We start from the raw sequence: 13,125 nt of genomic DNA on the forward strand, positions 1-13,125 counted from the left end.
CTCTCTCTCTCTCTCTCTCTCTCTCTCTCTCTCTCTCTCTCTCTCTCAAGTTCATCCTTTGTTCTTGAAGAAGACCAATGGCATCCTGAGGATGATTTCTTGTGTTGTTTGTGAATTGTATTTAAGTGAGGTCGAACTGCACGAAGTGACCCTGGGCAAGTCACTTAACCCTGTTTGCTTCAGTTTCTTCATCTGTAAAATGAGCTGGAAAAGGGAATGGCAAACCACTCCAGGACTTTTGCCAAGAAAACTTCAAATGGGATCCCAAAAAGTTAGACATGATGACCAACTTAACAAATTGACTTTGCATTGAGGTATGACACATTCTTTTAGGTAAAAACCACACCTCTCTGTTCTTAAAATACCAGTTGCTACTCAAGATTTACCAGCCTCAGGCACCCTTTCTTAAAGCGGCAGATTATCTCTTGTTCTCTCCCCAGAAGCTTCCTTTCAATGTCCCTTAGGTGAGATACATTTAGCCCACAGAAAAATATTGTAATCTCCTCTCACACTCTACTGACACCTTTTTGTCATGATCCTGTCCTCTCAGTTGCCCTCAAAGAACCATGTACTGGATGCCAGATAATCTGATTAATGACCTCATCCTCCTTACTTCCCCCTGCTCATAGAATGATCCTACTAGCACCATCTCCAGATGGCTCTTGGCTGGTGACTCTGCACAGCCCTCCCTCACTTAAATCCAATCCACTTGCAAGTCATGGCATCTCCTTCCTGACGTCATGGTCCTCCTCAAGAAAGAAGGGCCAGCAACGACAATGACAATGCTCCTTCACTAGCATCCATACTCCTGTATTCACACAATTCCTCTTGGATGAGGGCTCGAGGCATAGCCAGGGCTCAGAACTCTGCACCTGCCCTAACAGATCTCACCGACTCATTCACTCCTTCATATATGCTTCTGCACTCTCTGCTTATTCATTACAACATCCACAAGAAAACCTCCCTGTGTGCTACACAGACAGACATATATACCATTATATAGACTATATATATATATTATATATACTATAAGCATTGCCCTCTAGCTTATGATCTCCTAAGCACTGAACCCAACACTAATTCTTCATTCCTTCTTCCTTCAGTACTCTCAGGTCAGTTTTCCACCTTTAAAACAACTAACAAAGCAAAGGATGTACTTCATAATATGCTTAAAGACCCAGGAAATAGTCTGCATGTTCCAAAGCCCTAAGTACAAAGATGTTCCTACTGCCCCCAGCCTCACAACATCCTGGACATTGGAAATATTTTCCTCAACAATTTTATTAACTTTCACTTCCTCCAATAAAATACTATTCCAATGTATTCTCATGGTATAGAGATTATCCCAGGTTCCCAAAATCTATGATACCATAATACAGGCTCTGTGAGGTCCCACCATGCTGGAAACATTTCAAGGACAAGCCACATCCATTTGTCTATCACAGGAGGACCAGCCTAGCTTGGCTGGTTCAAAGGAGCTATTCGCTCAGGGAACGACAACTGGATGATGAACTTTTTCAGCCTCAGCAATTTGTAATGTCTGTCTTTGGGAAGGATTTTAATTTGCATCAGCAAAAGGGATGCCAGCATGTGAAAATCACAGATTCTTTTAGAATAAATATCTTTGGCTCAGGAGAAAAAAAAAAAGAGAGGTTAAGGAAGGGAAAATTCAACAATTTGAGAATGACATAAAATCTTACAAACAAAAGTTTTGGTCTATAAAATATTCCGCTGAACTGCTCAGTAGAATGACTGTCATATGTGTGATCTTTATATGGGTAACAAATAGTGCCTATCATTGAAATAGAGACTGTTAGAGTATATATTGTTGGCTTCTTGCTGTTTATTTAGGGTGTTGTAAACGCAGAGACATGAGTGGAAGGACATTCAAATTATTGATAGCAGATCCCAATGAGACTGTCTTTGCTTTATGACCAAAGAAGGAAATGCCATTTAAAATTGTTTATAGTTGTAAATAGTAGTCCTCAGACCTTTGCAAAACTGTTAATCACTCATTAATTGTATTTTTGGATAGTGAATCGCAGACTGAGGAATACAATAGCTTGTTTGTTAGCTGTCAAAGGTATGTTTGTTGATGCTATGAGAAGAACTTTGAACAAGACAAAATGTTTGTGTCTAAATAAAGCTTTTTGAGTGTGTAAACAAAGACTTTAAGTATGAGTTCAGAGACAGAGTGTGTGCTTATCATCTGAGGGCTAGGCTAAGCCACTTTGGAGAGGCTCAAGAACACAAAATTGGCCACCAGGAGATGTTGTTTTGGAAGTTTCTTTTTTGGGGGGGAGGGTGGTGGATGGAGAGAGAACAAAGATTCTTTTTTTTAATTTTAAATTTTGTGTTATCCCTAAGCTGAGAAAGACCACTTTTGGTAGGAGCAAGACCCTAAACCCTGCCCCTAAGCAAGCTAAGCTAGTTTTTCCTGAAGCAGTATTGAGACCTCACCCTTGACACTGGGTTTTCCTAGAGGACTGAAACACAGGCTGTGCTCACTACCTATCCTTGCTGATCCTTCACCTTCTATGGTTAAGAAAATCTCCCTTAATTTGCTGTTGAATGATCTATGCATGTCTCATTTTGTTCCAGTACAAAATTTAATCCCTAAGGAGACTGGCCTGAGTCAGCCAGAATACCAACAAACAGAAATATTTCCATATATAAAAAAACCAATAAAATAAGATTGTAAAGGAAATCATGAGCCTCTTGTGTGAAGCTCAGATTTTTAGCATTTGATAAATTCCACACGCTACTTTCAAAACTGTCCCATTGTCTGTCTCCTGCTGAATTTTCTTCTGTTATTTTCTGCACATTAAAAAAAAAAAACTTCTATGATTGTGACAGAGCACTGTTGTGCTATAAGAAATGATGAGGGGGGTGGTTTCAAGAAAACATGGCAAGACCTATATGAACTGATGCAAAGTGAAGTAAGAAGAAGCAGGAGATCATTGTGCACAGTAATGGCAATGTTGGAACAATGATCAACTGTGAAAGACTCGGCTACTCTGCTACTGATACTGCCATGATCCCAGACAATTCCAAAGAAATCGTGATGAAAACATGCTATGCACCTCCAGAGAGAGAACTGATGAACTCTTGAGTGTCAATTGGAGTGTAGTTCTCTTACTTTAAAAAAATATGACTAACATGGAAATATGTTTTGCATAATTTCACATGTATAATTAATATCATATTGCTTGCCTTATCAGTGAGTGGGGGAAAAGTGGAAAGGAATGAAAGAATTTGGAACTGAAAATTTAAAAAGAAAAGAATGCTAAAAAATAATAAATCTTAAATCAGTAGAATACCTTGGACAAGGTACAAAATGCTTCAATGGCACTTTCCTTTCTTCATTTGAGGAGGGAGGGTGTCACTATCATCAGTTTTCCTTTCCCAATTAAAAAAAAATCCTTTGTAACAAATAAGCACAGTCATGTAAAACAAAGTCAGACATATTGATAATGGCTAAAAAATCCCTCCATCAATCAATCAGTAAACATGCATTAAATATTTACTAAGCATCAGGCACTGTACTAGGTGCTGAGACTACAAAAAGAGGCAAAAGACAGCTTCTGCCCTCAGGAAGCTCATAGTCTCATGAGGGAAACAGCATACAAATATGTACAAAGCAAGCTATATGCTGAATAAAGAGGAAATAATTACAAGAGGGAAAGCACCGGAATTAAGGGCAGTTAGAGAAGGCCTTCTGCAGAAGGTGGGATTGCAGTTGGGAGTTTAAGGAAGCCAGGCGAGTCAGGAGTCAGAGAAGAGGAAGAGAGTCCCAGACATGAGGACAACCAGAGTCAGGAGATGGACTGTCTTTTTCATGCAAGAGCCAGAGTCACTCGGTTGAAGAGTAGGTGTTGGGGAGTAAGATGTGAGAAGACTGGAAAGGTAGGAGGGGCTAGGTCATGAAAGGTTTTAAATGCCAGTCAGAGCATTTTATGTTTGATCCTAGAGGCAATAGAAAGCCATTGGAGGTTATTGAATAGGGGAGTGACATGAATGGGACTGAGCTTTAGGAGAGTCATGACTGAATGGAAGATGGTGTGGGGACGGAAAAGAGGCAGACAGACCCAGAAGCAGGATATTGCTATAATCAAGGTGTGAGGTTATAAGGTCATTACTAGAGTGGTGGCCCCCCTCAGAGGAGAGAAGGGAGTATATTTGAGAGATGTGTAGGCCTTGGCAACAGTTTGGATGTATGGTGAACACCTTTGATTGACTTCTTGGGATACAAAAACACAAAATAAATAGTCCCTTCCCTCAAGGAGCTTATATTCTAATGGATTTATTTTGGTAGAGGAAGTATTTATATTTATGAATTCTTAGATCTTGAAATAGCAAGATAAATATATGTGTGTGTGTGTGTGTATGCATACACACACACACATATACATAAAGATACCCATGGTACTTCTCTTTCATAATGCTCAAGATGTTTTAGAAAATTCAGACAGAACTAGTTACAAGAAAGCCTAGGAGGTAGGTAAGATTCATTACAAGCATTAAATTCAATTTTTGCTCAAGAAAGAAAAATTATATTACTTTCAGACAGGGATTAAGGAATATCTCCAACGGTGACTCTATCATTCAAATGTAATAGACTGGGAAATGTCCCATGATTCCACACTACTTGTTGGATTCTCTAAGAGCAGTTGAACTCCCCCTTTAAAAAACAAAAAGTTACACACTGCCTCACAGACTATAAGTTAATTTATTCGTGTAAGCAGGTCATGAATCATCACCACCATGGTTGCCCAATCATTCAGAGATCTTGCTATTTCTCCCACTAGTAGGGAAGGGGAATTAGAACTAGGTTCCCCTAGCTCAGACAGGGTCAAGGGTTTTGGTTTTTTAGTTGACTAACCTGAGTTGAGAGAAACAAAAAGAAAAAGGAAAAACTAATCAGGCTCTGATCACATAATCACCCAAACCACTCTCTGTAGAAGCTGGGGTTATGGAGTTTGACTGAAAATAGTGGAAATGGGTTAAATATGTTCCAACCTGGTCCTGAAAGAAAGAACCAGTATGGCATCAAATAGTTCAGATGTATACTGGCACTGGCTATTTCTTTTTCTTTTTAATTAAAAAATTTTCAGTTGTCAAGCATATATTTTTTCTCTTCCTCCCCCCTCACTGGGAAAGAAAAAGAAAACCCTTACAACAAAATTTCTATAGTCAAGCAAAACAAATTCTCTCTTGGCTATGTTATTCTAAAAGAATTGGAACAATTCCTTAAGGAAGAAAGCAAATGACAGGAAGACAATGACAGCAATGAAAGTAAAGACAGTAGTTGTGGTGATGTGTGTTATGCCATAGCCATAGGAATGAGAGACTTAGAAACAAATAAGAGAAACAGAGACAGAGATAATCAGAGAAAGGCAGAGACAGAGAGACAGAACATACAGAATTGTGGGCAACAAAGTAATAGGGTATCAAAGACTGGCATGGCAGAGAACCAGAGAACTGAGAATTGGAGAAGAGACTGGAATAAGGGAACAGTAAGATGTAGATTCATGTAGAGAAGAAAACGCACACCTTATCTTTGACTAGTACCATAAGTCATGTGTACCCTACAGGTCCTGGGAGAGAAGTTAACGCTGTAGTGACCCCGAGAGGGTCACTATATGGAGAGGCTTAATCTCAGGCTAATACAATGTCGGAAAAACAGATACAAGTCCCTGGGGGAAGTAGTGGGGGCATGGGGGACAAGAAAGGAGAAGAGATTTTGTTTTGTTTTGTTTTTACTGTCCCTAGATTGGCATGTGAGTCTGTCTATACTTCTAAGTTCTATTAAACAAAAATTGTTCTGTGTTTGATGTTTTATAAGTGTGAGGGGCCTATTTAGGGAAGCAAAATAAGCCAGATTGGGAAATTTCCAGTTTCCTTGATTGGGGGTAAAACACAAACCAGGGAAATTTTGTCATGGGTCTCTCTGCTAATCTCTGTCTTTGTTTCTCTGTCTTTCTCTGTCTGTCTCTCTCCTGTCTCTGCCTCTCTCCTCTCTCTCTGACTCTCTTTCTCTCTCAGTCTGTCCCTCTGTCTGTTTGTTTCTCTCTTTCTCTCCTCTTGTCAGGAAGGACATTGACATCAGGCAGGGCTACACTTATGAGCTAGTTCATCCCTGGACTTTGGCCATACTGAGAGTGAAACCCATCACAACACAGCTGTGACCCACCTCTACTCTACTACATTTCAACTGGCCCCTTCAAAGAGGACTTATGTGGGAATGTAGAGGTGACTGTAGATGTTCCAGAATTCCTAGATATGTTGTCCCAAACTTGGTTGGAGTGCAGACTATTGAGTTGAAGGACCAAAGTATCAAAGGTGTCATAGTGGAGCCAGGTCATACTGGCTCAAGAGAGTGGACTGTTAAATTTTCAGTGTGAGTATTTACAACCCACAAATCAGCAAATGCTACAAATCAGGGCTTGGTGTATTATTTTGTCTAGACTTCAGAAACTGATAGAGAAAAGGGTGATGAAGATTATACTTAAAAGTCTGCCATGCATAAATCTTTCCCTTGAACAGCTGGTTGTTAAATATTTCCCAGCATACACTACTACACAACATCATCATTTGGCCTAGGGATCGAAACACTAGGCATATAACTCCACAAGGCTGAAAACAGAGAGGTCTAATATATTACCAAAGTATTCATAGCAACACTTTTTGTGGAGGCAAATAGCTGGAAACAAAGTGGGTGTTCAAAGGCTGAACAAACTTTGTTATATGAATATAATGGAAAGCTATTGTTTCATAAGAAATGATGAATATGAGGAATTCAGAGGAATGTGAGATTAGCATAAACTGCTTGCTATAGAGTGAAAAAACAGACCCAGAGTATTATGCACAATGGTTGTAATAATGTAAATGAAAAGATCACTAAAAGGAATTGAAACTGAGTAATTGGGGGGAAAAATTTATGATCTCAATAAATAGATAACAAACAAATCTCCTTCTTTTTGGGAGAGAAGGCCAGCACACGGCATAGATTTTCAGACCCTGTCACTGTAGTCTTCTTTTGTTACAAGGAAGGTTTCAAGTGAGAAAGAGGTTGATATCCAGAAATCGAACAGTAAACACTTATTGAGTCCTACTATGTTCCAGGCATTGTCCTAAGTCTTGGGGATACAAAAAGAGGTAAAAACAGTCTCTGCCCTGAAGGAGCGTATGTTCTAACAGAGGTAGATAGGTACATAGGAGATATACACAGAATATATGGGAGTAATTTTTAAAATTTTTAAGTTTTTATCTGAGAGTTGCCTCTTCAGGGATACCAATGCGTAAGTGAGTAGGCTGGTCATTCCCCTGCTGTAGAAGAAGGGACTTAGTCCTGATTCAAGGTAGGTCAATTCTCCATTTAGCCTCTGATTGGATTTCCCCATCTCTGGATTTATGTGAAGAATGTTTGTTCACTTGGAAAGAATGTACTTGGAGGTCCTTGGGGGTGGGAGGAAGCTCAATATAAGTGCATTTACTCTAGTTTACAGCTCCTTTAAAAAAATCCTCTCTCTGAATAGCTTTGTGGCCTGGGCATGGAGCCAGACTCTCTTCCTGAAGTAAAGTGTGGCTGGAGGGGAGTAAGGGGGAAAAGATGCAATAAGTACTAGAGAAGGAAAAGAAAGGAAATAAAGCCTTCTGACCCATCTCCAGCACTTTTCTGTACAACAAAGGACGATAACAGTGCAGTCAATGTTAAGTGATAAACTTTGCAGGTCCATCAGGGACCACCAGGGCAAGACATAATTGAAAAATCTCTAATTGAGCCATTCTCTATTTTAAATGATTTCTCTGCTTTAAAACCAGTTCATTTCTTTCGAAAAGAGAGGAGGAGAAATTACAGAGACCTCTCCTCACAACATTAGACGGTCCTCTCATTCAGATGGTTTTAGTATCAAATCAAAAGGTAAGACATTGAAAAGTTCCTTTAATTAGCTTTGGAAGCAGCTTTGAGCTGTTGAAATTGTATTCCATTTAAATTCAGAGAAAGCTTCTGAACTAGGACTTTTGCTGAACAATATAAAAGAATCTACATTATTCTAAAGAGCTGAGAGGGACTGTTCTTGGGTCAAAGAGCTGGGACTATTTAACCTTAAGCAGGTTTCCTTCGCTAAATTGTCTCCCAAGCATGGCTTATCTCTGAACCTAAGTGGCTGTTTATTTTAACACCGGTGGTGACTTCTGGGAAGGGGATCCAAGGTTGGAGCCCATCAAACTAATTGCTTTGTGAGACTGGTCTGTGCCCAGATTGCCAACCTGCAGGTGGGAAGCAATTTGACGCCAAGACCCATGGTGTTTTATGGTCACAAAGTCCTTGGGCTACAAAGTTGGGAAGAGTTGCTGTTACCATTTCACTGGGGGTAGCAGAAAGGTAACGATGCATAGCTGTGCTCTTATGGGTAGCCATGCTCTCCCAGAATCCATGGGTGGGAGTGTTCAAGACTAAACAGTCCAAGATGGAATTTAATGTTCTTTTTTTCAAACTGAATGGAGGTTGGTTGTGGGGTGGAGGGAGAGGAAATCCATCCTGTTCTTGCTCCCTGAGCCTGATGTGTGAGGAGAGAGGAGGAAGGGGAAAGAGATACAAAAAAGAATGGCTTTCTTCACCACTGGACCATCTCTCAATTGTCCCTGCCTGGGAGACAAGAGGAGTGTGATCCTTTGATTATCAAAGTCAAGCAAAACATAAAATTAGGAGCTTTATACTCACCAATGATATTTGACCTTTCAGGGAGACACTTCTAACTCTGTCCTTAACCAATCAGATATACATTTCTGGAGATTTCACTGTCCTGCCATTTCTGGCTTCTGCCTCTGTCTCTCCATTCACACTACAACCTCCCTAGATTAGGACCAGTCACCTCTTGCTTAGACTTTGCAAATGGTTCCCCTCCCTCCAGTCTCTTCTGTCTCCATCCATCTTCCTCACATTTGCCACATTGATATTCCTAATGCATAACCCTAATGGATATTCCTAATTCCAGGGTTTTACCATATCATTCCTTCCCTCCTGTGGGTGGGTCCCTATTGTCTGTAGAATAACACACAAACTCTCCATATTTGTATTTAAAGTCCTTCACAACCTGGCTCCAGCATTTTTCCAGGCTGATTCCCCCCTCTCTTTTTCTTCCTCTCTCCATTTTTTTCCTCTCCCTCTCCCCACCCCTAAGTGACCTATCTGCTGAGCCCTATACATGATATTCCATCTCCCACATTTGTGTTTTTGCATAAGCTGACTTAGCAAATTCTATACCTAGTATTCTCTTCTTCCTCATCTCTCCCTCTTGGAACCTCTAAAACCCTTCAAGCTCCGATGCTACCTTCCTTTAAGAGTCTTTCCCAGATTCCTCTCAGTTGTTAGAACCATGTCCTAAACTGCTTTATGTTTATTATATTCTGAATTTATTTACATATGAACATGTTGTATCTCCTGGCCTTCTTTCTCCCTCTGTCCCCCAAGGAGAATTGTTAGTTTGCTTGGGACCATCTCACTTCTGTTCCCAGCATTGATTCAATCACCCTCAAATCATAGTCATGATATGAGACATAAAACAGAGATAAACGCTCACCAAAGGTGTTTGCTATGATGATTAAGGGATCCAGGGATTCTCTGTGGATGTTGATGTTCTCCAGCTGTGCCTATTTGTACCTGATAATGTACTGAATGCATCAAGCCCCAGAGCATTAAAAAAAAAAACCTCTTCAGTGAAATCTTGAATTCTCATAAAAGACACAGAGGAAAAAATGGAAAAAGAATGAAAAAAAATGGAAGAAGAATGCCCATTGCCCAGACTATGGCATATGGTTCAATGGGTAGTCCATTGAATTAGTCCACTAGCATGTCTATATTTGACAGGTGCTGCAGATAAATGATGATCTGGGACCAGAACTGAATGGAAGGGGGCAAACTCATTAATGATTCTACTGTCATGAACTATGAAGATCACCTGATGTCAGGTGATGGCACTGCTGTCAATTGCCATTCTGCTGGATTTTAAAGGACATATTTTCTTAAGGTTAAGGAAATTTGTTAAGCACCTTCTAGACCTGGGCTCCTCTTTTGCATTTTGCATTCTCAATCTGCACACTGTTGATGTAATTTTCAAAACCCAAATGAGTCTGGCAATTGGCATGACTAAACTGAGCTGCAGATATTGTGATAAATCTGATGAGGGATGGCTATTAGGTTCGGCAGGAACTCTGATCTTATCTAAGACCAGAACCTGCGATTCAGTCCGGAAAGAATTCGGCTCAGCCTTACTTGGAGTCAGAGTTGAAAAAGTTTATTATATGCTTTACAGCGGGCAAGGATCCTTAGGGGACCTGAAAGTGAAAGAGGGCACAGGCTTTTACTTTTAAAGGGTAGGGCTGCCATTGTCAGGGCTGACCGGATGGATGTAAGGGACTTCAGGGCATAGATCAAAGTTAGGGCTGACTGAGAGGAACTTGTGACTTCAGTGCGTAGATAAAGTTTGAGGAGTTTAACTTGGAGATGAGATTTGGGCCAGACAGGAGGAGACATGAGGAGATTAAGCAAGAACAAAGGAGTCACGAGTTGTTGCTTAGGCAGAGTGCAGATAGGGGGAAGGGGCAGAGTTTGAGGCTGGGAAAGGGAAACATGATTTTACAGACTGGTTTTACAAATTGATGTTACAAAGTTTTACAGACTGATGTTACAAATATATATCCCAAGCACCCATCATTACTGATGTTACAAATTGAGTTTACAAATAGATTTTACAAACATAGATCCCAAGCACCCCATCATATCCACTTTCTGCATTCTGCAGGTACTACTAAGAAGAGCCCTCTGCTTTCCATTGTGCAGCCCTCTTCTCTGGGGGAAGATAATAAATTCCTGTTCTTATCCAAAGAGATCTCTGCATTCTTGATTCAATTTTGGATGAGGTTTTTCATCACAAACATAACTATATATAGTATAGAAATATTATTTTGTAATATATATACACACACACACTCTATAACACAATTACTACTATTTGTGTGGCAATTTCCCAACTGATAGTCACCCTTTTTCGCTACCACAAAAAGTAAGACTGTGAAAATTTTAGTTTTTTTTAAAAAATTATTTGTCTTTAGTTTTCAACATTCACTTTTATAAGATTTTGAGCTCTAAATTTTCCCCTCCCTAAAATGGCATTCAATCTGATTATAGGCTATCCATGTATGATCATATTAAACATATTTTCACATTAGTCATGTTGTGAAAGAAGAGTCAGAAAAGGGAAAAACCATGAGAAAGAAAAAACAAAAAAGAAAAAAGAAAGAAAACAGTCTGCTTTGATCTGTATTCAGACTCCATAGCTCTTTCTCTGGATGTGGATGGCATTTTCCACTATGAGTCTTTTGGAATTATTTTAGATCATTGCATTGCTGAGAAGAGCTAAGTCTATCAAAGTCAGTCATCACAGACTGTTGCTGTTACTGTGTACAGTGTTCTCCTGGTTCTGCTCACTTCACTCGGTATCAGTTTATGCATGTCTTTCCAGGTTTTTCTGAAATCTTCCTGCTCATGTAATATTTTAGTTTTTAGGGGCTCTTTCTTTATGTTTTATACCTCCTTGGGGGTATAGGAACAGTATCTCTGAATCTAAGGATATCAACAATGATGATATTCTCACATCATTCCAAATTGGTTTCCAGAATGTCTAGGTCAATTCAGAATTTCATCAACCATGCGTTATTGAATCTGTCTTTCCACAACTCCCCCAACGCTATTTTTGTCTTTTCTCGTCTTTGCCACTTTACTGGATGTGAAGTAAATTCTAAGAGTTGTTTTAATTTACATTTTTCTTGTGAGTGACTTAGAGGAATCTTTTAAGTTCCTGTTGACAAACATTCTTCTTTAGAAAACTAATCACAGCCTTTGAACCATTATCTCTTGGGGAATGGCTCTTGGTTTCATATACTTATGTTAATTCTCTATGATTCTTGGATATCATACCTTTATACAAATATTTGATGCAAATTTTTCCCCCTCAAATTAGAATTTCCCTTCTTTCACTAGATGCACTAATTTTGTCTTGCAAAAGCTTCTTGATTTGTCTAGTTTGTCACATATGTCGAGATGTTATTTTATGATCTCTCCTGGTTAAGAGTTTTCCTCTGAGCCATAGTTGTGAAAGGCCTTATCTTCCACTTGCTTCTAATTTCTTTATGATTTGGCCTTCTATATTTAGGCTATATATTCTCTTAGAACTTAGTGTAGGATACAATGTAACATTCTGGTATACTTATAATTATTCCAGCAAGGTCATCAAATGCATTGTCTAGATGAGGCAGGGATGGTAAGGATTCTTATTTTCTTATTTTACTTTAAAAAAAAGTATTTTTAGGGATGGCTAGGTGGTGCAGTGAATAGAGCACCAGCCCTGAAGTCAGGAGAACCTGAGTTCAAATGCAACCTGAGACACTTAACACACTTACTAGCCATGTGACTATGGGCAAGTCACTTAACCCCAATTGCCCTCCAAAAAGAAAAGAATATATATATATATGTTTATCTTCAGTTTCGAATACTCTTTCTCCTTCCAGCCTGTCACCTGTCCATTGAGAAGGCAAGACATATCATACACATTATACATATAAAATCATACAAAATACTTCTGTATTAGCCATGTTCTGGGCGGGGGGGGGGGAAGCAAGAAAAAAATTTAAAAAATGTTTCAATCTGTGCTCTGAGTTCATCAGTTATCTTTCTGGAGATGAATAGCATTTTGCATCATGAGTCCTTTGGATTTGCAGATCATTATATTGATTAGAGTTACTAAGTCTTTCACAGTTGATTATAATGACAATATTATTAAATTGTAATATATTGACTATAATTGCAATATTGTTGTTGGTGTGTACATTATTCTCATGGTTCTGCTCGCTTCACTCAACATCAGTTCATATAAGTCTTCCCAGGTTTTTCTGAAACCATCCCCTTCATCATTTCTTACAGCACAATAACATTCCACCATATTCATACACCACACCTTGTTCTGCCATTCCCCAGTTGATGATCATCCCCTCGCTTTCCAATTCTTTGCCACCACAAAAAGAGCTGCTAAAAATATTTTTGTAAAATGGGTCGTGTGAGGA

The sequence above is a fragment of the Petaurus breviceps genome, unplaced genomic scaffold (genome assembly GCF_028583685.1).
Source record: "Petaurus breviceps papuanus isolate PSGF00001 unplaced genomic scaffold, PetGlider_PUasm1.0 90849, whole genome shotgun sequence".
Lineage (NCBI taxonomy): Eukaryota > Metazoa > Chordata > Mammalia > Diprotodontia > Petauridae > Petaurus > Petaurus breviceps.